At 36.9% G+C, this 27,455-nt stretch overlaps 1 protein-coding gene and 1 long non-coding RNA gene across 2 annotated transcripts in view; both read right to left on the bottom strand.

Annotated features, from left to right (window-relative positions):
* LOC147071408 (uncharacterized) overlaps positions 1-27,455 on the bottom strand; it is a 444,271-nt gene that overhangs the window by 161,595 nt on the left and 255,221 nt on the right. The gene's annotated exons all lie outside the window — the stretch shown is intronic.
* Positions 17,322-19,001, bottom strand: LOC147071420 (uncharacterized). Its single transcript, XR_015070809.1, has 3 exons — positions 18,894-19,001; positions 18,431-18,656; positions 17,322-18,122 (listed from the first exon to the last, which is right to left on the bottom strand). It is a non-coding gene; the product is annotated as an uncharacterized LOC147071420 (long non-coding RNA).

Raw genomic sequence — 27,455 nt, 5'->3', positions numbered from 1 at the left:
TATTACCTACCATTGATAATATTTGTAATAATTGTCAATAAAAATAGTGTTATTTTTATATCTAAGCTTTCTTGAGTATTTTGTATGGTGGTGAATTACTAATTTTACTACTGTGACACCCCCGTATGGTCCCTATTTGGAGATGTCTTTGTGTATCTTGAGAGGCCCGAATCGGTATCGAAGCCAACAAATAGTAACGGCTGGTTGCGAAAATAATTAAATAATGTTTAATATCTGTCTAATAAATATCTGACCGGCAACATTGTCAAAAAAAATACGTATGGCAACGCCGCATTTTGTGCACAGCTCGCAAGTGTGACGGTTTTTTTTTTGGCGGGGAGAAGCGTCTTTGACAGCACGCAGAAAACACTGTTCGCGCGCGCTACGCATATTTCGTCATAAAAAAAATTAATTGTATAAAATGTAGTAATCTAGTATATATATTAACACCAAATAAGCCTCGTCGTTTCCGAAACAATTCCGGTGTGTTAATTATCCACCTTCATCCCGAATCCAGACGAAAAAAAAACCATACTAAAGATAAAAGTGACAGTTTGTTTATTCATTTCAAAATGAAGTGATACTACCTACTCCTCAAAAAAATACAATAGCATAATAATATATTACCTCTAGACCTGTATTACCTTCCTGTAGACGTGCACACAGCAATAATTTATTCCGACTTTTTGCAAGTGTACACTGCATATCAGGACCTAAGTGCTACATCCCTGGTGTTTAAAAAAGAGTCATTTCAGACTACGTCGAGAATTTAATAAATAATAATTGAGAGAAACCGCTAAGTGGTGACTTTGGAATAGGTAATAGGTTACTCTACTGAGATACACCGACGTTATGCAGATCTACCCCCTGCGGCCCTCGGCAAGGGTGCACCGAGAAACTAATAGAAAGAATGACGAAACACACCCCTCCCCCAATGAGCGAGATGGCGAAACGTCGCGAAAAACTACTTTGTAATAACGTAGTAAATTAATAGTAATAAATAAACCTCGTATTTACAAGTACTCTGAACTCTGAAGTAACGATTATTATAGTGAGTAAAAAGGACTAACGTGTAAACGTAAACAACCCCGAAATCTCCATGACAAGTTGGCCTACACCCCTAGTAAAAACCCCTAATATTTATGTGGGTACACCACATGATAGTACCTATATGTACCTACATAACTACAGTTTTTTTTATAAATGTTCCCAGAGTTTTTGACTTAATAATAGTAAGCATATAGTAGAACTCTGAACTACTCGAAGTAGCAAATTTGAAACCCTATGTTTTTTTTTGTTTTTCCTGAAAAAAATAATAAAAAGCCTCCCTACACTCAAATCCCACAATGAAAGACTCTTGAACATCCCATCACCCAGGATCCAACAAGAAGGTAGTGTCAGTATCTATATAATAAGGATATATATTTATGCACATATACGTACAGCAGGACCCCTATTTGTTTTAAAAATGGTCCCGTGAAGTGGATTCACCACGTTTATGTTTATTTTTGAATATCGAATTTTCTTAAAATTATTGTCTTTGACAAAGTTTTTAGAATAGTGAACCATAATTTACCCCGCACTAATACCAACCGTCGAATCATTAATTTCTATTGCGTCGATTTCGTTTGAAATATATTATTCAACGCATATTATTTTTCTAACTTGACTACTTTACTTATCTAATCAAAGCGAATCTATGGCAAATTGAGGCCGTGGGCAGGAAAATAAACATGTTTCGTGTCGATTCGACCAAAATAAGCACTACGGACTGCTCTAAATCTAAATCAGCATGTTAACTTTATTGTATTGTATCATAATCGTGCTCTAATCTGGAGTCGTGCTCTTGTTTTTGGGGGAGAATTTTTTAATCGCCGACAAATTAGCTGCAGTTAAAGTATACCAACATTAAGACTTTGAAATATAGCTATTTTATGAACCTACGAAAAATAGGTTGGTATAAATGTAGAACACATTTATACGAGTTTAAATTATATCTAGATGCTTGTTCTTTGAGTAGGTAGCCATGGATTAAAAGAAATATCTGGAATGCCTAATTTATGCTCTGTGTATCCAATAATGACATACCTATAGCCAGTGACGTCTCGTGGGGGTAGGCAGGTCATACACCACATTTTAAAGGGCGGCAAATAATGGAATGATTACAAATATTACAACTTTTGAATGCAGTGTCCGTTTTATAACGCAGACGATGCGGTCGCTTCATTAAAAATAATCAAAGCATGTTGTATTCAGTATTGTAATACAGGAGGACCTCGACTTTCGCACATAATTGGTTCCTGAAAAGGTGTGCGAATGTTGAATGTTCGAAAGTAGAGGGAAGTAAAAAAAAAATTAAATTGTGTGTATTTTGAAATATGTGTTTATCAAGTAAATATAAGATGTTTAAGAGACATGTTTAAGTGGGGTTTGCGGGTGTTTCCCTTAAAAAGTTATCAAGAGTTAACTGTTTGCCACTCTTCTTTTTCTTATTTTAAATAAAATATTTAAAATGGTAAATTATTAACTTTACAATATCGCTTAACTGCTGGCACGAAATGTAAAGTGAACCAATCTTTTAATATTAACGCAGTAAACCCAGGTTTTTTTTTTAATTTTTATTTGATTACTGGAAGCAATTCTTTATCCTTCCCTTTCAATTCTCTGGGATTTTCTGGTTGATAAATTAATATTGGCATCAATTTTAAATCACCAGCCAAGTTTCCACCAAGAAGCAATGTCAATCCGTTTTTAGAAGGTTTATGCCCAGGGGCAACTGATTCTTCCTTAGATAAGAATGTACGACTAGGCATTTTTTCCAAAATAAACCTGTGTCATCTACATTAAATATTTCGCTAGAGGAATATTCTGCGTCTTCAATAATTTTGGATAATGAGGAAATAAATTCTCCGCGAAAATCAGCCGATTCTCCAGTGAATTTAATATAAACCAACCGTTACTTGCTAGAAAAATCGTGTTAGAATCTTCTTTTAATCTAGCTTTCCAATCTTTGTACAAACTAAGAGCCTTCGCTTGAATAATTGAAATATTCAGAGGGACATCTTTTTGATGTTGGTCGTCGATCCATGATGACAAATATTTTTCCATTTCATCCATAACTATGCCGTGTCTTTTGGAAACAACCTTTAAAGATATATTTCCACAATTTTGAACGTATTCCTTAATTTTATTTTTCAAAATTGAACATATCGTAGTAGACCTGTTTGTATCATACGAACGTCCGATTGAAGAAAAAGATTCACCGCAATCAGAACGTCGTGTGAAGTATATAAGTCCTTGATTTCTCTTTGTTCGTATCAACACTGCAGTTTTTCTGTTTCTCACTCTTGTTTATAAATCTTTACGGTGAAATATTTCAAATGAATAAAATTAGCAAAACGCATAACATGACACGCCCGCACGCGCTCCTGCGCGACTAAACCTATCCTATAGCTAGCTCACAAGCAATGTGACGGGTGCGAGCAGGATGCAAGTGACGCAAGAAATGCACTTGCTTGTGAGCGAGCGAGAAGGGGATACCTTAACCCCACGGCCAGCGCGACGTTTTAAAAAAACGATATTTTTTGAAATGTGCGGAATAGCGAATTGTGCGAAAGTCGAACGTTCGTAAGTCGAGGTCCGCCGAATCCAGCAAAGCCATACTGGAAGACCGTGCCTCCTACAGAAACATGGCTGCCGCTGCCACCGGTGACACAGCCAGTGAAGGAACCAAGTATTCTTGGAGCGACGTCGCTCGAAAAGGCGTCAAGCCGGTCAGACAGACTTCTCCGGAATGGCCAATTGTGCCACCAACAACCGCCGCAAGGCCCGGCGTGTTCTTCTTTCCTACACAAGAAGGAATGGAGTCTCCGGCCACTAAAGAAGTCATCAAGAAAGCCATCGTGCCCGCGGAACTAAAAGTCCAAATAACGGGCTTGAGAATGGTACGTGGAGGTGGGGTAATCATTGACCCCAGAACCGAGGAAGAGGCCAAACGACTGGCCGCCGCTCCTGGTCTAAAGGAGGCCGGTCTCCGGGCTGAAATCGCAGGAAAAAGGCTGCCGCGGATTATTGTATTCAACGTGCCGGTCAAGACGACTGAGGACGACCTTAAGGAAGCCATTAAGGCCAACACTCAAGAGGTCACGGGTCTCCCCTCGGAAGCATACCGCCATTTTAAACTGAGCCACAGAGCAGGCCCCAGAATCGGGAAATGTCACATGGTGATATCGGTCCCGGCAAAGGTGAGGGAAGCGCTCATCAATGACGGGCGCATATATATGGGATGGGAATCCTTCCCAACCAAAGACTTTTGTGGCGTCGTCAAGTGCACAAGGTGTCACTTATACGGCCACATGGCAAAGAATTGTTCGGCGAGAAGCGCTACATGCGGCCATTGCACCGAGGAAGGACACGATAGGGCTGAATGCCCTAACATTAAGGCCCCCGGAAAGTGCCCGGCCTGCGCCAGGCACAAGAAGCCGCACCAACATGCTGCGATCGACCCTGATTGCCCAGCGCGCAAGTACGCAATGACACAGGAGCGGAACCGAACGGATTATTCGATTCAATGATTCGGTTCGGTCAGTTAAATGCGGGCAAAGGGAGGGCTATAACGGCGGAGCTGATCAAGACGGTTCGGGAAATGGACATCGATTTGGTCCTGGTGCAGGAGCCTTACTCCTACGGCCCCAACCTGGGTTTTAGTGGGGGTCGGGTAATGCACCACGGCCTGGGGTCCATGGCCTGCATCTTCGTTGCGAATCCTACCCTAGTGGTGCTACACCTTGCCCACTTGTCGAGCGAACTCTTTGCCGTAGCGGAGGTCTCCGACCGATCGGGGAACTCCATTGTGGTGGTCTCTTCCTACTTTAAATTCAGCGTAAACATCCTGAAATGCGTCGAGCAGCTTGGTAAAATTCTGGTTGCATGCCGCGGCAAACAGATTATAGTGGGAGCGGACGTCAACGTTCAATCATGGCTGTGGGCCCCCCGGGGGCCGCGGTCTGGCCGGGACAATCCGGCGCCCCTCGAGGAACTCGTGGCAACTCACGATCTGACGGTGCTGAATAACTCTAATGGTCCAGCCACATTCTCCACCAACAATGGGGAATCTCACATTGATATCACTTTGATTTCCACTGGTTCTGCCGAACGCGTCGTGAACTGGACTGTCCATCTGGAAGCGTCAGCAATCGACCACCGTCTGATCACGTTTGCCTACAGGACTGAGAGGGGCCACGCGTCTCTCGCTCCACTTGTGAGCGAGTCACTGCCGAGGCGTTTCAGGACCAAGGGAACCGACTGGGTACGTTTTGACCGCGAGTTTGCTGAGGGTCTGGACAGGATGGCCTCACGCCCTCCGCCAAAAGACATGCACGCTGCGGCTGAGGACTTCACGAATCTCATGATTGAAAAAGCGGAGGGCACTATCGGAAGGACGACCCCGAGACCGCCGAACCTCGCACCCTGGTGGAAGCCGAGACTGACAAGACTGAGAGACGCAATGAGGAGGGCCAGAAGGGCCTTACAAGCAGCGCGAAGATCGCTGGAGAAGCCGCCGCAGGCGGACCATTCGCTTGCGGTCACCTACAGGACCACTAGACTCAAGTTCAAAAAGGCAATCAGTAAGGCTAAGAAGGTGCACTGGAGAGAGTTCGTCACTGAAATGGGTGGCAATGATCCGTGGGGCCCCCCCTTCCGCGTGATGAAGCTGGGCTCACGGCCCGGAAAAGTCATGTCGGCGTTACGGCGCCCCGACGGATTGTTCATCAGTAGCTCTGAAGAGTCCGCCACAGTCCTGTTGGATGCTCTTATCCCGCAGGACAACGAGTCGCTCGACATTGACAACGACCGATTTCAGCAGCTTCGTGTCTATGCGCTGCTCTCCTTAAACACTCCGCGATCCGCAGCCACTACCATGTCCGAACTAGGGATCCTGTTTGCCAGCCTCCCGGCTGGCAAAGCCCCGGGGCTTGACTGCATAGATAACGCGCTAGCGAGAAGGGCGTGGTCTCTTGCCTCAGACGAGATCACGCAACTCTACAAAGAATGCATGAGTAGTGGCATATTCCCCGACTGCTGGAAGAAGGGTCACCTCACGGTGATCCCCAAAGCTGGCAGTCGCCCTCCTTGTGACCCGAAAGCGTATAGACCGATTACGCTCCTTCCCGTCTTCGGGAAGATATTGGAAAGATTGATAAACAGCAGGATTGAGTTCCACCTGTCGGAAAACTGTCCAATCTCGCAAAGACAATTTGGGTTTAGACCCGGAAAGTCCACCGAGGATGCGATTCGCTTTGTGATCAACTCTGTGGAGAGCTCTGGCAAGGACCTCGTTGCCGGGATTTTTCTCGACATCGCGGGCGCGTTTGATACTGCGTGGTGGCCCTTGGTTCTGGCAAAGCTTCGGCTGAAACAGATCCCCGGGGACCTCTTTGCCTTGGTTCAAAGCTACTTCAGCAATAGGGAGATAACCTACGACTCCGGCCCCAACCTGATTCACAGGAGGACCACCATGGGGTGTCCCCAGGGCTCCGTCCTGGGTCCCCTTTTGTGGAACATACTGTTTGACGACGTTCTGTCCCTGCCACTGCCTCCGGGCTGCACGCTCGTTGCGTACGCTGACGACTTGCTCCTGCTTGTTGGGGCGACGAGCCGACCGGCACTTGAGCGTGCAGCCACGGACGCCTTGGGCAGAATCCTTAATTGGGGGTTGCTGAACAAGCTGACCTTTGCCCCGAGCAAGAAGGAAGCTGTCCTCCTCAGGGGTAGTTCTCGGGTCAACATAACTCGACGGCCACCCACGGTTCGTTTTGGCCAGACCTCAGTGCGTTTCTCCGAAAGGGTTACGTATCTGGGAGTAATTCTTGATGACAAGCTGTCTTTCGTTCACCATGCCAAGACGGCCGTCTCTAAGGCCAATTCGGCCTATCAGAGAATGGCCCGAATGGCAGGCAGCAATTGGGGACTTAAGCCTAGAGCCCTTAAGGTTGCATACGGCGCAATTTTCATGGGAATTGCCGGTTACGCCTCCAGCATTTGGCATTCCCGAGTAAACTCCTTAACTCTCGTTAACTCGTTAACTCCTTAACTCTCGTCTCTCTAAGACGCGCACTACTAAGCGGGCAGCGACTTGCGCTGAACTCGCTTACCAAAGCCTACCGCACAACTTCTACTGACGCGCTTGCCGTACTCGCGGGGGTGCTACCCCTCGATCTGCACGTCCAAGCCAGAGGATCGATCACCCTCCTCTTGAGGGGGATCAGCACAACACTCGCCGGTGTCCATCTGACACCACCGCAGAGATCCGAGGACGTTCCTTACAGGAAGACTGTAAGTGACATTGTGTACAAGACCGCATTTGCGGCATGGCAGGCGAGGTGGACCGCCTCCCCCAAGGGGCGGCACACTTACCGTTTTTTTCCAGACGTATTCTGCAGGCACCAAACTAGAAGACTCCAACCTTCGCACTGGATTAGCCAGTTCCTCACCGGCCATGGCAACTTCGCCGCCAGACTCCACGAGTTTGGCTTGATAGTAGATGGGCCGGGTTGTACCTGCGGGCATGACCACCAAGATGTTGAACACATCCTCTGGGATTGCCCGCTTATGGAATTCGAACGAGCGGAGCTGTTTGCCAGGGTCCGTCCTCACACGGGCCCAATTGGTCATGGAAATCTGGTAGCAACCGAGGCCAACTTTGCGGCATTTGAGAAATTTGCAGTGTCGTATGGGGAGCGGGATAGTCCCGACTCTTCTGTAGACTCATCCATTTCAATTCGTGACACTCAGTATGCGGGTACACAAAGCGCTTAACGTCAGCGGACAGCAGAGCCAGTCCAAAAAACAAAAAATTTTCTTTCTTAACTTTCTTCTTTAAGCACTACGGTGCATGGTTGCAGCATCAGTCCCGTGCGGCTCCGTCTCGGGACGGAATGAGCATTTAAAATCACTTCTTTCAGACACGTTTAAAGCGTCATAGAAAGCGGCCGTGCATATCCACGGTTGTGCATATATGACGGGTGGTGGTGGGCACTTTAAACTGTACATGTTGTAATGACAGTTTATTGCTCAGACAAAATTTTTACAGGGATACCTCCAAGCCTGTCAGCGCCACAAACCTCAACGTACCTATAACCACCACGGTTTAAGAGTTGGTATCGTTGAAATGCTATAATTCTAATTAGACGGTGTGTAGGTATGTCAATTTATTTTTTTTGGTTTATTTTTCTGTTTATGATAACCAAATCTATCAACATGGGGTAAGTAGGTACCTAACGAATTTGCAGATATTTCGAAATTAAAAATGAAAGGGGCTGGTATTCTAAATCTGCTTAAGGGCGGCACTCTGCCTAGGGCCGTTAATGCTGATTTTTTCACACCCAACTCACCCATCTGTTGATTGAAGGTTTCATTTTCATACTAGATATCTAATCGTTAGCTAACTTGTAAGGGTGACCAGAAAATGTGTATTCATAACGTGAACTTAAAACTGGAATTCAATACCTAAATCATGGCCCCCACAAGGGTGGGGCTGACAGGGATGTAGCGTGGGGGCCGGTCTTAGGAGAGGCCTGGCGTGGCGGATCGGGTCAGCCAGATAAGTAATATTAACAGATGACAACAGTTTTAATAACTGTTGCGTTTGTATACCTACATCCCATATGCCATAAATTTGTTCCATGGGCCGTAAAATAGTCGCCTACATACACGAAATCGAATAATACACGATGTTTACATTCAATTATAACTATCAGTATAAGTAAATAATATATAGGTACCTGTACGCATTCTTATTCCATATTTTATTAAAACAATAAGTCATAAAATATGTTTATTTACCGTAATACTTCAGGCACACCCTGTGTCAATACTACCAAAGAACACCAACACAACAGCAAATCGTTTTTAGCGTACAACAATGTCCCTGTAGAGTGCGTGGACTATACCTTGTTTCAGAATTAACATTTAAAAATGTGTATTTTCACGAGTCACGATTTAATTTTTGATTATCGTGTGTCGTTCCTGAAAAAAAAACATAGTAATTGTGGGCTTCCATTTTTTTTTAATCTAAACAGGAAATCTTATGTATATAACAGGTATTTGAGAAAACTGATTTTACGACATCTATTAAACTGCGAAATCTTTCTTGTACGTTCCCATTATTATTTATATATCTTTTCACATTATCCTACTGGATATGATACTGCTGACATCCCACTGGTTTCTGTAGAATATCAGTTGGGAAACGATGCTGTAAAGTATTACACTGACCTCTACCTTAACGATAGTTAGGGGGGGCGCCAAAGATCCTGGTCCGGGGGTCCGCTTCAGAATGTGGGCGCCAAGACTTAAATAATACTAATACGATAATACTTTCATTCACATAACGCACTGAAAAATAATTAGGTATCTATTAATTAAATTATAGGTACGTTCATATTATAATAATGTTATGGTGATTATTTAAAATATTGAGGAACATTTTGCAATGCACGTAAAAGATTTGAAAGTTTTAGAAGACATTTTGGCTATTTTTTTGACTTCAAGTCTTATTAATATTGTGAAAATAATACTTTACTTTATATACCTACTCAAGACATTTTCCTTGGGGTGGTAAAAAAAAGATGGGATTAAATAACTTGATATGGAGACTTTAAGCAATTTACATAAACTACGTTCGTAAATAAATTATAGATTCAACCATAAAGTTCCTAATTATTTTCAAGAATTTAGATATTATTTCGTACACTTTTGAATCGGCCCACCTTTATATAAAGCCAAGAATATTGGGTAGAAATAATTACAAGATAAAAAGAACTTTTTATATACAACGTTTTTAAATTTTCTGTTGAATCATATAAACTTGACTTGACTAGCATGATAGAAATAATACTGAAATGTCATTTTGACATGTCATATTGATTTCCATAGTAACGCACGTATATATTAATAATTTAGTTGCTAGGACCCCAGACCCCTAGCAACCAATAATGGTATCGAAATAACTTTTCATACAAAACAGAATTAACTGAAAATGACTTCAATTCTACTTAAAGATGGCTAAAAGTATTTAAAAATGTATTGGCATCGTGTTCTGATATATTCTAAAAGTTTCAAATGTCTAGCTAGTCGGAAAGTTAGTTAAAAATCGATTGCAAGATTTGTACCGGACAAATAAGAATACGAGCTAAGAAAAACGTTGTAATAAAATGACAAAAGTTTCCCTTGTTGTAGGGATTCAAATAAAAATTGTGTTTGATTCGTTCTGAAAATTTGTCGCTGCATTAGTACCTAGGTACTATTAATTCTCATACACAAATGCATTGCCATCAATTAACTAATTTTTTAACCGAACGCCATTAGCTAAAGTGCATTAGTTCGTTGTGCAACAGTTTTAAAAAAAGCTAAAAGCATATTGACACGTGCATTATAATTATGACCGTCTCGTATGCGGTTTATTTCATTTAGCTATTGCATTGTCGAAACTCAATGAATTACATATAAATATTCTTATTGATGAAAGTTTTAATAATATTCCTGAGGCTAGAGGTAAATCATTTCCTGTCCAGCTGATGACATAGATATCAAAAATGGTCGATGTTGAGAATCTAGGAAGAAGAAAGCCAATGATTTGAGGTTGAGAGCAATGTATCTCTATCCGTCAAGTACCTACTCGTATATGCTGCCGCGATCTCTGCATGGCAGCCATGTCTATTAAAATATTATAGTGCCTCACTTACTTATCCTGAGAAGAAAAGGAAAATAATGTGGATAAGCAGAGGCGAATTTAAAATTTGAGAGAAATGAGGGTAGCTGCTGTGACATTCCGTGTGGTTAATAGGCCACGCGTTGCTTAACCGCTAACTTAGGAATAAATGCAAATAAAACAAATTTTGAGACTATATTCCATGAAATCGTCATTTTTTCGCCTGCAACGCTGACAATTTTCGTCTGTGTATCCGTTTTAAATAATTAAATTAGGTAGTGACGTTTGGAAATTTGAGACTAAAAATAATATCGGTCACACTTTGAATCTACTTAGGATGGCATTTTGCTTAGGTGTGTCACATAGTTTGACTGCAATATTTGAAAAACTCCGTCGAGAGCACTGCGCACTAGAGGTGAGTTGGAAAGACTGTCACTAGTTTGTGTACTCAAGTTTCGGATGAAACTACCTATACTCAGTATGTGTGGCCCAATAAACGTATTCCAAAAAAATTGTGATGATATCATCGCGAGTCGCTGTTGTGTGCACTCGCCAGTTGGTAGACTTTCAACACTATTGACAATAAATGCGCGCGAAAGATATAGCACTTGAATATAGGTATATTTTAATTTATTAGTCTATTGCGTTCAAATGTATGAAAAATAGGTCATAAATTTTGTGTCGTAGCACATTGGTGAGGTGACGCACAGGCTTACGCTTGTTATATTACCGCTCATAACATGTTTAAAATTTAAAAAAAAAACACTGCTATTCATTTTTGTTAACAAGAATATTGTAATCTAACAGAAAAACAACTCATAAATTTAAAATGTGTTTAAAATTTATGAGACAAGCGGAGCTCAGCGTCTTTTTAGCGATTCTATTGAAGCCGATACACAGTCTGAGTTCCCTGAGCCGATATTATGTATTTCAAATACTAATAAGGAGTTGGTTTTAGTTTCAGTTGAGTATGAAACTTTTGTCGCATTCGCACGCCAAACGCTCTATATAGTATTCCAAATACTAGTAAGTATTTTGGAACAAGTTTCTATACTAACTATTTTTTTATACTGGTAGTAAGTATACTTAGTCTTCAAAATCGACTAGTTTTTCCATCTCTACTGCGCACCCGATACAATGTGCGTCGTGAAAAAATATTTAGACTGGAAGGGCACCACAAGACGAAAATGTTTGAATATGATTGAAATGAAAATATTTAGTTTGTGAACACTACACTGCGAGATTTTGCATCATGTAGTTCCACCACTGGTGATTGTATTATTACATAATAATATTATACTCGAATTATTTTAATTAGATTATCAAAAGTGTGACGTTATTTCCGGAATGATTGTCGATGGTATCCGCATCATGACAAAAATGTCAAACGACAGCCCCCGAAGTGTCATGGAATGTCAAATGATAATCGAGACTGCGCTAAAATAAATGTTCGTTAAAATGAGCCGTTACAATATTTATAATGGCCTCACCTGCCGCTCACTTCATGCGGTCGGATGAATTTTTGAAGCGAAATCATCAAAATAGTCATTATTTTATTTCGTCGGCAATTTTTAGCAAGATTCAATTATTTATCAAATTATTGGATATTTGACGCTACCAATTTGCAGCGAGCAGTCAATTAGGTACAGCCTGTTTATTATCTATCATTAAGTCATTAATTTGACGTTGTTAAGCGTTAAGACGATACTTCAGTGAAATGGCAAATAATTTTCAACTAATTTTTGGACTCGCTGGCAATCGGAGAGCGAACGTCGAGGTGTGAATACGTCAATTTGTTTCGTGGTGGCGACGGGGGTATTAATTCTTAAATCGTGTAAAGATGACTAAAAACGTTACCCATTTACTTGAAAAAGAAAACATGTCAATGAATATATTATTATTGTTACTAATAGAACAATAAACAGAACATTAAATGTACGCATGTTGAATTTATATGACAAATTATATTTCGTTCGGCATGCGTCATTTGCACCCGCGACCCGCAATCCGCGCATCGCCTAGCCACGATCGTTTTAGACCATGCCTCAACTGAGGTATAGCCTTAAGGGCCCAAGTGACATAACATAAAGGTCGACAATTAAGAATCTTAGGTATTTTTGGTAGTTAAACCTGATTAATCAGTTTTTGAATAAAAATAATGGACCTTCAGATAATGATAGATAATATTAAACTAGCATAAAAATGGGCAGAAAACGATTATATTTTTCTAAAAAAGAGCTAAAAACTAGTGACTTTGGTCTTGGACGATGTAGGTATTTTTATTTTTTGAAACACTGAGGGGGGTCCTTGAATGATATTTGTATAGGTGCCAAATATTTCTAGTTACGCCACTGATCGGTCATGTTGTTAAAACCAATGCTCTAGATAAAATTTATCAAATATCCCATGCAGAGAGGTTGAGTGTGACCTACTGAAAAGGAGAGATCTAGGGATAAAGATGTCTGAAAGAATAATGTATGTTCGGTTATGGACGCAAATGCTTATAGCACCAACTTAAATACATACCTATACCTCTGAAGATTTATTTGTAGCAAGCTTCACGCTTGTGGTCTGAGATTTCTTGACAAGGAACGCACTGAGAAAAAAAAATGTTTGCTTTATTGTTCCTATACATAATATAATAGGTATATTGACTCTTCATTGTTTAGATGTATAATAAGTAAGCAAAGTAAGAACACCAGCGGCTACATTACTTAAATTTTATTCACAAAAATGTAGGGAGATGGCCTATAGGTATTATTCTTGTTAACACCGACATACTGTGCATTCCACTCTAGGTACGATTTAAACTATGTAATTAGTATTTTCCTAACGTATTTTCACAATGATAATATTATCAATTTTGATCTCAGGGCGGTCATCAATGATTCCTATTTATTTCACTTTGTCAATCAATACTTTATATAATATAAATATTTTATAGCAGTAAACATTATGCATGAATCTCCACTCTAGCTGCTATAAATGGTTACGAATAATGTGAAATGAATGATTCGGTACACTCCATGAAGTGAACTAAATTATTTATTCGGTAATTGATGTCAATTGCCGGTGAGATTTGGACGTCAACTTTTATTTAATTCCACCAAAATATATCGAGTGAATATTTAGGTTCCTTGTCATTCACAATATGCAGGTATCTACAGTTTTCACAACTTCTGAAACCGCGTTGCTAGACTACCTACCATATTCATGGTAGGTATATGATATATATTTTTATTTTGTTTATTAAGGAAAACAAACAGTTACATTAATTATTATAAGAAGGTAAAGTGTATAAACATAGATTAGAGAAAAAATATTGCAACCAGCAAAGTTTCAATATATAAATTATAATATGGTAAAGCATAACAAGATAGAAAGTAGGAAGAACATAAAATAGAAAGAAATTACATAAGAAAAAAAAAAGAATTTTGAATATATAACATAAATAGCATTTTTATAATAATAATAGGTAGGTACATGTGGCCGTCATCGGATCCGTGTGACCCAGCTCTCAAATTAATATCATTTATTGAATTGACATGTATTTATTTAATGATTCACAGGCCGTCAGCAGTTTTGTATAGCGCTGACTCGGTGAGGAAAGAAAAAAACAAATTGTTCATCATTTATAAGTATTCTTTTGCATATAAAATTCACACAGTCAAATTACTTCTTACTTTTTCTCACCAGAAGCCTGGGATGTTCGTGTAAGCATTTATTTTAACCGTGTTGGGTAAAATAAAAAGCCAGCTGATCGCCATATTCCAATATGGCGATCATAGCACAGCGTGATGTAGGTACCTACGAGTGTTGATTTTTCGTATGTTATTACTGAACACTTTTTACAATACATTAGGCGGCCATAGACGGACAGTTTTCGTAGCAGTTTGAACATGGCACAGACAATAACTGTTCAATAACTGTACGTTAGTGGACACACCACAGATCAGTTTAACTACCCCATTTAAATATGTCGAACTGTCAACAGACGTGCCCATATACGTACAGTTATTGTCTGTGGCAGATCAAGTGTCAAAAACTATGGAGGTTATGTTCGCCGAGATCATACACAGGGGTACCATGTGTTAAATTAGTTTTAAGTAGGGTATACTTGAACGAACGATTGATCTACAAATATTTTTACTTTGGTAGATTTATTATGATTACAATTTATTGTTTGTGTAAATATATGTCCAGATTCTTTTATTTTGAATAAATTATTCATAGTATACTAATTGTTGTTTTAATAAAATTTAATTAAGATAAAATACATACGTATTGTTTTATTTAAATCAGGGTTATATACATTAAATTTATGTAATATGTTTTATTCAATCACCAAAACAATTTACTTATTGGTTTTGAATAATATAATATATTAATTTGGTACAGACATATTAACAACACACAATAAATATTGTTTGCGGTACCTAGTTGACACTTCACAATATTCGTAATTATATAATATGAGTAGCAAAAGAATACGCAACAAAAATAATATACTTCTTATCGAACGAACTTAGAAGATTATGACAGAACTGTCAAAATTTGCCGCCAAATCGCGCCAGCTACTCCTACTTTACGACACAGCTAGCTAACGTCACCCGAAAACTTTCGGTGAGTTGAAATTCCAACAGTTTTACAAAAACACGGGAGTGGGAGGGCGCTGGCAGTTTGAACATGGCACACATCTGAGAGGTCGAAAAGTGTCCGTCTATGGGCGCAGCAGATTATCTACAAAAGATAACTGTATGGTTATTAACTGGCATGTTCAACCTGTTACGAGAACTGTCCGTCTGTGGCCGGCAATTTGCAGTCTCCTCTTTCGGAGACCCTATACCCATGGTATTTTGACCTAATATGACTGGAGTAATATCGTGGTAGGTATATAAAATATAACGTAATATGTAAGTACGAGTATAATGTTTCTCTGTTTGACTCTTCCAAATTTGAATTTTTGCAACACAGATAACGTTTGCATATTATTTTGGATTCAATTTAAATTTCGTAAGTATTCTTTTGTTTGAGTTTTTAATGCTGTCAAAATAATTTTCCTTTTGGCATACGTATTGCATGCCTCGATTATAATAAATATCAGCCTTTATCAGTCTCAGACCTTTTACATATTTTCTGGTGTCCCTCAGGACTCAAACTTAGGGCCGTTGCTGTTCACGATTTTTATAAATGACATAGAATTGGTAATAAAAAATTATATGTTTTTGTTGTTCGCTGATGACTTGAAACTCTTTTTGGAAGTTGTCACATTGGACGATTGTCGTCAGCTCCAACTTGATATAGATAATATAATTATATTAGATTGGGGCAGGCGTAACAAACTAGAATTCAATATTGATACATGCAATCTTTTGTCGTTTACCAGAGCCTCAAAAGTGTTGTTTTTCCAATACTCGATGCATGGCAGAGTTCTGTCCCAATTTGGCATTACGTTTGAGAGTAAACTGACATTTATTAGCCATATAGTTACCATTTGTAACAAGGCGCTTAAAATGTTGGGCTTCGTCATGCGTACTTCCCGGGTCTTTTCGGATGTTACGGTATTAAAACTTTTATTTAATTATTTAGTTCGAAGCAGACTTGAGAGTGTGTCTATTGCTTGGGCACCGCATCATTTGAAGTATGGCCTTATGGTGGAGAGGGTTCAGAAGAAATTCTTGAGACTCCTTTACTTGAGGTTGTATGGATACTATTCATGGCTTTATCCAACTAATTTTCTCTTAGGCATGCTTATATACTGCAGTCTGCAATTTAGAAGAAATCTTTATTTAGCTACGTATTTTTTTCGACTTATACGAGGTATAAATGAGAACTCTGCCATTCTGGGCAGTGTTGACCTGTGTGTCCCTGATAACTATCTTAGCAATAGAGAACATCAGTTGTTTATTCTCCCAAGGCGCAGAACCAACCTGCCACTGGTAATGCCAATTAGGAGGGCCATAACTATGTTTAACGAAATTGCTCCGGATGTTGATATATTCCACATACGTGAGGATGAGTATAGGTAGATGTTGTTTTATAAATTCTTAAAATAGGGTCTGCTTAACTCATCCGGTGTACTTCCTTGTACCTATCTAATTTATATTTTTTGTATGTACACATTTATACTGTTTAATAACTTACTATCTATACAGATCTATCTCTTTTTTATGTAATACTGTTTTATATTTCTTTGTTTCTAAATTTCATGTTGTGAACTTCTTAAACTTATAATTTGTAATGTCCACAATATGTTAAAAATAAATAAATTGAATTGAAATCAGCTATTTATTATTGAGAAATATGATTATTGTTGTTTTATCAAGTAATACGAATGAGTGAATATACCCTCTTGAGACCCGAGATAGAACCAGTCATGAGAAAAAATATTTGTGCATTTTACTGTTCAATAAATATTATTAAGATCACAAAAAAAAAATTAAAATATTTTTTTACTATATATTAACTAAAATCCACTACGTGCACGTGAGTGCATCTCAGGTCACAATAGAGTACAATATTGGATACAGTACAAACAATGAAATGAAACAAAAACAATGTGATATCCATATAATGATACAATTTTATTAGAAAAATAATACAATAATCATAATAATATAATGGTGATTGGAAAATTATATTTATTTAAATTAAAAATATAGTACATTAACGGTCAAAACCCTAAAATACTACACATTAATTAGCGCACTTCAGGGAATAGGTTTAGGGACAACCATTCTTTGCTGTAGAAGTAGATCTGTGTTTACTCAGTGTGTTATTGAAGCTAATGGTGAAGAGTTTCTTGGATGACCTTGTATCGATGATGATACTGATGGCTAAGTGACTTTCATACCAAATCGTAGGGTTTGCAAGTCTGATTTTCCATGACTATGAAGTATTCCAATCACAGTGAATATTTTCTTTCCTATAAGTTTGCATGTACAATGAGCAAACAATTTCATGTCCATGTCCAACAAGTCCATGTCCACAGTGGTCAAAGATCCTCACAGTTTACATGCTTGATGTCCTGTGAAGGCAAACACACCACTGTGAAGATTAATGCGGCTCATCGACTTGTAATCAGTATTTTACAACAGCTGACTGAGTGATGCATATCGTTCTTCGTCTTCTTTGAATCATAACACGTATTGGCCTGAAATAACGAATCGGTGAGGTTGAAGCTGGTAAAAAAGTCATATGTGTAGACGTACAAGGGCAGTTGTTGTGAAGCCAAAGTAACATCACAGCGTTGCATTGAGATTGTATCGTATCTTCATCAGATAGGTAGGATTCACTTCCCCACATGGAGAATAATTTATAGAGCAATTGGAGTCCAGCACCCAATAAACCATATATGGCCATGAACTGAACTCTTCAGCTCAGCATCATTCGTCTTATTAGGCTCAGCGTACTGAAACAATAGAAAATACAATACCTACTATGAATTAATCGATACATTTATTCCTATTTATTAAGTATTCAACACCAGGAATATAAATACTAATGGCCAATAGTATTAATCACTAGGTATATTAAGTATATTAATTATTCTGTCCATCGAATCCTCAATATGGAGATCACAAAGCCCTTTCATCACAAACTGTATCAATTTAATTGGTACTTAATTGATTTTTTAGCAGTGCATGCACTTGCCTAATTAAATGATAAGTTTGATATTTATGACTAAATGATAAAGTAATATAATATGAGCATTGATACCTTATGGTTTCATAAGCCAGGATAGGATCCTGGATTGTGATTTTGAAGGATGTATCTCAGCCTCTAGCAGTGAATAAAGTTCACTGGTTCTCCAGAATAAAGTCATCATCTGGGCCCAGGAGATGAATGTGAACATCATTACTGTCGTCAGGGTTATATCCTCCACCAACTTCGACATCATTATCATTCAAAATATCACCAATATGCTGGCTATTCAAGGATTCGTCTAAATGTAAACAAAAAACATAACCTCAATAAATCAGATATACTAATGTCAAAATATATCACTCTAGACCTGAGTTACTCATGTGTGTACCGAATTTTGAAACTATGATTATAATATTTTACAAAAGTGTAAAGATAATTTAAAGTATACGGAATATTACTATGATTCATTGTGAAACTAAATACAGCATTGGTTTTTAATATAAATAAATATTAATATTTAATTAAAAGCACTTACTTGTCAGAGTTGACTTTTTAGCCGCCATTTTTGTCTTGTGCAAATATCCATAACTTCAAAGTCAAAATAACAATTTATTTTAAAACTACATAGGCTAGTGTTTTGCTCTAGTGGTAGAAAAATATACTATTTATACCACTGTAGTCAAATGCGGTTCAAGTATCCATTCAAATCATTACTAAAAAATATTTAAATAACGTCCACATACGTGTACCTCAGGACGCAAGAGGATACAATACTAAATGGTTTATAACAGTGTGGCAGCAGAGATGACAACACTGGCGACAAGCGGAAAATATAAGAGTAGAAAACCATAGCAACCAAAATCAACAACCATATTATTATACAAGACTGATCACAACGAACACGAAACGAACTGTTATTACTATGATATACAATCAAATATACCTAAAGACATTGAGAATTAAAACGATTACTCTAAACTAAATTGTAAGTATACCTATTTTGTAATCCGTAAAGTCTTTGGTACAAATATAAAGAAACCCATAGTGAAGATATTCTTACAGAACAACGCAGATCTAGACCCAAATCTGAGTATAAAAATGTTCTCTCCTTTTTAATAAGCCTTTATGATTACTACAGATTCAAAGAATCGACCTCGTGTGAAGCCAGGTACTTCAGCTAGTAGGTATTATATACGATATAATCATTTCATTTGTTACACCTTGCATAATTGATTGCCAGTTCCCCGCGGTGATTGCATTCTGTTGCACATTACACGAAAAGAAGCGGAAGGGTATAATTAACGTTATTGCTATTATTGGGGACGCAGAAGAAATGACGGATGTTAGGTTACCTGTCGTCGCGTAACAGCCGCGTCACTGTCACTCAATGTCACTCACCTGTTTGTTACATTGCGGCGCTCGGCCACTGTGACGTTCCAACATTTGATGATGATGATGATTCAGGTAAGTACCTATGTACTCCTTTGTTACTGCCGTTTGGTGATTTTTTAGCGAAGTTTCTTACGTGTTTGGTTTTAAAAGTGACTATGTACGAATGGCATAAAGAAAGAACGTAGTAAAGTACTAAGTTTTAGTTTTTTGTAGTACTATGTTTCCTCACTGCAACTACATCGCCTCAATCTTGATCAATATTAATATGGTGGACATTGATGGAAAAATATGTTTTCAACAAATATTTTTATTCATTGACATTTAAAACAATAATAAACACATCGTCAGTAAATACCTAATCGTTATAATTGCGAGCTATTTATTTGCTGACTGCTTCAATGTCGATTAAAATGGTTCCATGATACACACAACGTGACAAAACAGAACAATGACATAACAGAACATGACGAAACAGAACGGTGACAAAACAGAAGATGGCAAAACAGAACAGTGATAAAACAGAACAGCCAGGGATAAAATAAAACATTCATTTTTGTGGAATATATTTATTATATTCTATAGGTTTTTTTATATATGGAATATATAAAATTTTATAATGTAGTCACTGCATGTTGGCGATTCGGCGTAAAAACCTCAATTTATCTGTTTGATTTTGATAATCATGCACAACTATTGCCACTTTCTTACTAAGGGTCTCATACTTTTTCTTTATAACTTCAAGGTGACCTGTATGAGCATTGGTAACTAATAATCGCAGGCTAAAAAAATGCATTATTTTCAAAATAACGGTTTTATAAAATTTAAAAATATATAGGTACTTATTAAAATTTTTAAAATATCAAATATTTATTTACTTATATTTTGTTTATAAACTTAAGTTTTATAAGTATTTAATTAATAAATACATTCCTCAAAAATGTATATTTTATTTTTCCCCTGGGCCCTGGCTGTTCTGTTTTGTCCGGTTACCGATTAAAATATGTAAAAATGATTTTAGGTTTCCCATCTGCACCCGTCATGTATGTACAACAGCCGTGGATAAACAGCTCCGCCTTCCATGACGCGTAAAACGTGTCTGAAAGAAAAGATTTTATATGCTCATTCTGCTATCCCATGAAGCCGCACGGGACTGGTGTAAAAGCCTTGCACCGTGGTGAGAAGAGTTTAGAGAAAGAATTTAGAGAGAAAAGAAGAGGGTTGGAGTGACTCAGCTGGTGACATTAATTAATAAAGTGTCCTCTGTATACCTACGTATAATGAATATCAAGATTTGAATGCGATGATGATTCTACGGAGGATTCGGCCCGATTAACCTGATCTCCATACGACGCTGTAAGTTTCTCAAATGGCTCAAAGTGGCCTGTGTTTCATTCTGAATTTATTAGATTGCAACATTTTTTTTTTGAAGAATATACTATTATGGTCACATGAGAGCACCGGACTGCCCCCAAAGTTTAATAGAATTTATTGTCACTGTATTAGCATTCAAATTTGGTGATTTCGCGTAATGAACTGATCAATCATCCAGTAATGGCTGTAAAAAATATATCTAAAAATTTTATTATATACATATTTGTCATCTTCTATATGGAGAGACTGATGGTATAGATAGCATTCAGTGAAAGTGAAGCAGAAGAATAGCGCTGGCGTGCTGCAGCGACCATACGAAGGAGCTTACTGTGGTCAGCTTTCACTTCATCTTCTTGAGAACCATGTGGTGTGGAAAATCCTGGTCGCTCTAAAAATATATGCATATTGTAATGAAGAAGGCATTAAGAATTAAGCATAGATTAAAAATATATAATTTGTATATTTTTAGGTACCACATTATGCAATATCAACATCTGCATTTTTTATGGTTTGGTATAATAAAAATTATCCTAAATGTCAATGCGGAAGCAATAATAAAGCTATAAATTGTATTGTGTGGCAATGTCCGCTTTATGATGGTCATTGAGAGGAAGGCTCCTTGAAAATTTAAGAAGTTAAAATTATCAATTATGTTTATAGCTCAGCCAAATATCAAAGTGTTTTTTGTTTCAAAATGTTTCTGAGAGAGTGTGACCTGCGAGCATAATTAATTACAATACCGTATGGTTGAAGGCGTTGAAGCTAACCTATTATGAATAATATTATGTATTTTTTTTATAATCATTAATTTTATAAAATTTAATAATATGTATAAATGTACAGTTAAGTAAACCTCAGTTGAGGCTTCGTAGTTAATAATAATTAAAAAAAAAAAAAAATTAAGGGAAGATTTTTTATCTGGCAGAAGAAGAACGTCCTGGCTGACGAATCTCAGAGAATAATTTCAGGTAACAGTGACTGCGATCATCGCCGATGTCAAGAAGAAGAAGTAAGAGAGGAAACGACCAAGAAAGGAGCAAACATCTTAATAAATTTTAGAAGTAATACCAGTTTCGAAGCAGTGAGCCTCACTATACAGAGATGAATCAAAAAAATATAATTGTATTATTCCTCTATAATACAAAAGTTTAATTTTGAAATTAAGAGTGCTACTCACGAGGAATTTACTCCTTAATTTTACAAATGAAATCCAGCGATATTATCTCTTGTGAAAATAACACTTTTTTGCCAATGTACGAGTAATAATGCAATTATTTTCATTTATTCATTTTATACGCAATCTGATAAAACCTGAGTAAAACAGCGGTTGCTTTCATTAGCCCTATAAGCATGTGTGAATAATTCTTTTTGACTAATTTTGATGATGATTGACTCGCACATATTTCCATGGAGTTATAGTTTTTTTTCAATTCAATTTAAATAACTACATGCAATTATATATTTTAACACTTACATAGATTGTTACTCTGAAGCGAGAAGATATAATATGTAGGATAAGCATCTACGTCATAATATTATTACCTAAACCAAAACTTTCCCAACGTATATTCGAACTCCTGTATTATAGTATGTAGGTATATTTACTGTGTTCCCCAAACTTATAACATGCTAGTACTTACCTACCTTTTTGGAAACATAGATTTTATCGGAGTAAATATCACTCTTTTAACGACGAACTTTGAGTCGTTTTTTAATGTTTTGAGACAATTATTGTAAATATTACTAACATACCATAATTATATAAACCATATAAAGATTCTTGTCTCGAATCAATGACATATTATACTATTCTCATTCATATATAATTCTATTCTCATATATAATTACTCTCAAATATTATGTTTGCGGAAAAGGTCAACTGTGTAACCCTTCAAATCTATTTCGCAAGCGTGTGGTACACGTCCTACCGCAGTTTGGTAAACACTAGTGGATGCCATATAGGTAGGTACCTTACAATTCGCATGTGATTTAAAAAAATCTAACAATTAATAATAACTTCTCACTGTATCAATGTATAAATTATAAAACGATCTCAGAATAAAAATAAATCAAAATTTAGATATGTATCTATCTACCCCTACGATGTATGTGTACATATCTTATTATAAATGCATCATCGTCATAGGCGAAGGTTCTTTTTTTATTATCTTGAATAAACATGACCAACGTAATAGAATATAATACTTGATGTGATATTTTCTTTAATTTCTAATCTATGAAGGTACTTATAGGTTATAGGAAGGTGCATCAATTGATTAATTTTGTAAAATTTTGACAATCCTACTTACATAATTTGATTAGAGACTAAAAAAGAGGGCTTCCAAACAGTTTAAAACAGTCATAAAACAATTATTTCAATTATACGAAAATCTCTAAGTAAAGAGACATGTAGGTACTTCTCACATTTTTTTTTAATAATATAGATTTAGATTCCTCAGAACGCTGAACTATCGTTAATTGAAAATGTTTAAGTCAGCGACGTCACGTGAGAGTAGGCAGATCATGCATTGCCAAGGGCTGCTAATTATGGTTGCAATTATAAGTATTTATTACCTATATATTCTATAGTAGATATTATCATGGTCACGAAATTGTTGATTTTTTTTTATCGTAGGGCCTCAGAATCTGCGCTTAGGAGCAAACATAATCTCAATTAAAAATGTCTACGAGTATACACAGAAAATACTTCTTTCATTGTTTTTGGTTCGTGATTTTAAAAAGTATTTTTCGCACATGTACCTATATCGAATTGCTTATTTGTATCTTGTAAAAGGGATTTGATAACATAATATCCGTTTATTTATATTATATTTTAAGTGCATGTTTATGAAATAAAAGAATTTTATTAAGTATACGATTTTAGATATGAAAACTATATTTATTTATTTTATAATGGCAACATATCTTTGGTAAGTATTATAAGGTCTGCAGCTCCCTCAATTTCGTTCGCAATAACAGATTTCCCAATGCGCCATCAACGGATCATCGCGCCCACTTCAACGATACAACTAAGAGTAATTCTCAGTTCTGATATTGTATTATAAGGTAAGACCATGGTGCAGGCGTGGCAAACGTATCACTGTGTGAAAATTCAATATTTATTTGTATCTTCCATGATGCTGTCTATCGTGTGGTGACTACAATGGCAACATTGTTTATTTTTTATTTTGAAGGAAAATTTATTTGATTGCCGTACTGTAAAGTGACTTGACGGAAAGTGATGTGAGACTAAAAATCGTCACATTATACATCATCGGGGCAGCATGATATTATATATTATGTGGGCATGTATTTATACGGCGATATTAAAAAAGAAGTACCCACCTATCTAAAACATTTTGTTCAAAAAGAAAAAAATCGGTGTGTCTACTTATGTACGCGCGTTAGAAGTTATACTTCTTTGGCGTAACAAAACTTGTGATAAACAAGATTCTTTGACTAGCTCTTAATTATCTTGTTAAAAAACACACTCAAGAAAAAGGACCGCTTATTGGTACGCCGTTGATTAATTTCTATACACTTCAACTTATATTACTAAATTATATAATGGTTTCTCGTTGTTTTTATTTTTAAAGTACCAACTGTCACTCTGACGTTTAATCGTTTGTTTACGTAAGGAATTGCAAATGGGCCACAAAAATTAATTCGCTGCCTAGGCAACGGAACAATTCTAAACTATAATATTATACTGTATAATCGTCACGATTGCAGTATCATAATGTGGCGTAAAGGTAGTGCGTTCGGTGATAACCGAACAATCGGTGGTTCGAATCCAATCGAGTGCGTTTTTTTTCGTGTGACAAAATAAATTATGTGTTACATGTCACACGCCAAAAATAAACTATGATCTGATTTCCTAAACGCGCCAAAAGAAGTATAACTTCAAAAAATATCAGTAAATAAAATCACAGGTCAGAGTGGAACCTGTAATCCACGCAATAGCTTCCGATGCCCACACCATATTTTCGTTGAAGCCTAAAGCCAGGAGATCCACAATTAGACGGTAGGAATAGTTTTTGACGCTCGATGCTAGCCGGTCAAGTCATCAGGTATCCTGATCGAAGCAGCTCCTCTTCTGCTTTCCAGAAAGGATTTCTTGATCGAAGAAGCTTCACTGCTGGATACGTTATGGCAGCACTGCATTAAGTATATCAATATGAAAGATGTTCGGTTCAATCCAACTGCAGCAAATCTGACGTACATACCGTCGCTATAGGATTTGTTTCCCGAATATCCATTTTGTCGAAATCGACATTTTAATGCAGTTCAATTTCTTTTATCGAACTTTACCGAAATCATTTATAAAAACAATATATTTTTGTCAAGGAACAGAGATATTTTTTTGAAAAACCCGAATACGCCATGTTAAGTTACAATTACTCCGTGTTGTTCTCCCGAATGTCCAACTATTCGTACCTGAATATCCAAGTTAATTTCGGTCGAAATAAATCTCTGGCTGAGTTTTTATTTCCCGAATATGACTTTTAGCCAATCAAACCGCGCTGACGCCGTGCATCTCGCTCCCACATTCACGCTGTCTAGCTCTAAAACAATCACGCCCACTTTCATATTTTTCGGCCGTCCGGAGTGCTCTTTCAAATTTCGTCTTATTGATATTGTTTTTAAAGTTACTATTTTTTTAATAGTGAATTCATCAAATTTGAAGAGATCATTCATAGCTGATACATCACCAGTTCACCCTGAACTTACAGTAGAGTTATGGAAGTGAGTATTTTACCTAAATAACTGCATTTTGTTTTGATAAATGACACAAAATCCCAACGGTTACATGACTTCTACAGTATGACCCGGCAACTACTATGACGTAAAAAATAATTATTATTTCAAATTATTTTTAATCAAACATTGTTTGTCTTTATTTTACTTTTAATCTAGGTATTTCTATGAAAATAAAGGCGATGCTATTATTTATTTTTGAATGCGCTGATAGTTAATTTAATTTAATATGTATGTTAGTAATTATTTATTTGGTGAATATTATATACTTAGGATATTGGTATCTACCTAATATTAGCAGCCAATGGTAATTAATTTATAGATGCTAATATTTTGTGTTGTCATTCCAATAGTAAATATATAATATTTATTTGGTGGTTTGTAATAAGTTTAATTGTTAATTATAGAAATATATAGATATAATAATATACAGATATATTATATACATAGTTTTTTTTTTTTTTTTGGAAAAAGTATTAATATAAAATTGTTAGCAAGTACGAGTAAGTACCATCATAAAATATTGGAGAAATCCGTGACGTCGGTTAGTAATTGAAGTAGTAGATACCTACTTTTATTTAATAAACAAAAACCGATCGCCGATAGTCGCTTGATTTTGAAGAATACTGATGAGCAGGTATTAAAAGGCCAATAGTTAAAGTTTGTCGTCATAAGTATGTCACCTCGTAGCATAGTGGATAATTCGTGGACTGGGTCGTAAACCCAGGAGATGCAGGGACGATTCCTGCCGGGTGTCTTACTTTTTTCAAAAAGATTTTTTCTATTGGTTATAATATATTTTCTCAGAAGTGATTTTCAAAATTATGTATGTTCAATAATTAGAATGGTACATTCTTAAATCTTGTGAATTATTCGTTGAATAATAAAAAAAGATTATTAAAAACTATTTTATTACTTATTACGAAAAAAACCGAAAAAAGCGAATGCCGCATGTTATTATTACCTATGAACTTGGGTTATTACGATCATTAGGTATTTAAATAGTAAAAGTAATCATTAACAATTATCGTGTAAATAAATATAACATTTGAGGTGCGTACTTTTTGACCACTCAGTAATCCGTGGGCCGTGCAGCAATACGCTACGGTCTTAAGTCCCGAACGTCCTTGTTTTGTCCCGAATATCCATTATTCTGAGAGAGCGCTGAAAATTTCCCGAATATCCACAACGAGTACTTGTAAATAAAACGCATTTTCTGTGCATTTACTGATTTATACCAGTATATTATTCTTGGAATCTATTCTTAGATAATGTTGCAATCATACAGTGTAGAAAGAATGATTGATACATCTACTGATATTTCAATATACGACAATGAAATTTGTTTTTCGTCTCCTGAAAAATTGACATTTGGTCTATTCGGGAAACAAATCCTAAAGCGACGATACGACATAGTAAAAATAAAGACTTTTTTAAATGTAGGTCATATTTGAAATAAGTGAAATGATTTTCCCTGTCAATTCAAGATTTCATAGTACCGAAAAAGCACAAATTATTTATTAATTCTTTTTAAAATTAAAAGGTTTATCTTGTGATTAGTCCACTTAGTCATTAT

Source organism: Rhyacophila brunnea, unplaced genomic scaffold (assembly GCF_057557595.1).
Source record: "Rhyacophila brunnea isolate RB1 unplaced genomic scaffold, BYU_Rbru_1.0 scaffold_20, whole genome shotgun sequence".
NCBI classification, from domain to species: Eukaryota; Metazoa; Arthropoda; class Insecta; order Trichoptera; family Rhyacophilidae; genus Rhyacophila; species Rhyacophila brunnea.
This window is presented reverse-complemented; position numbering and strand designations above follow the sequence as displayed.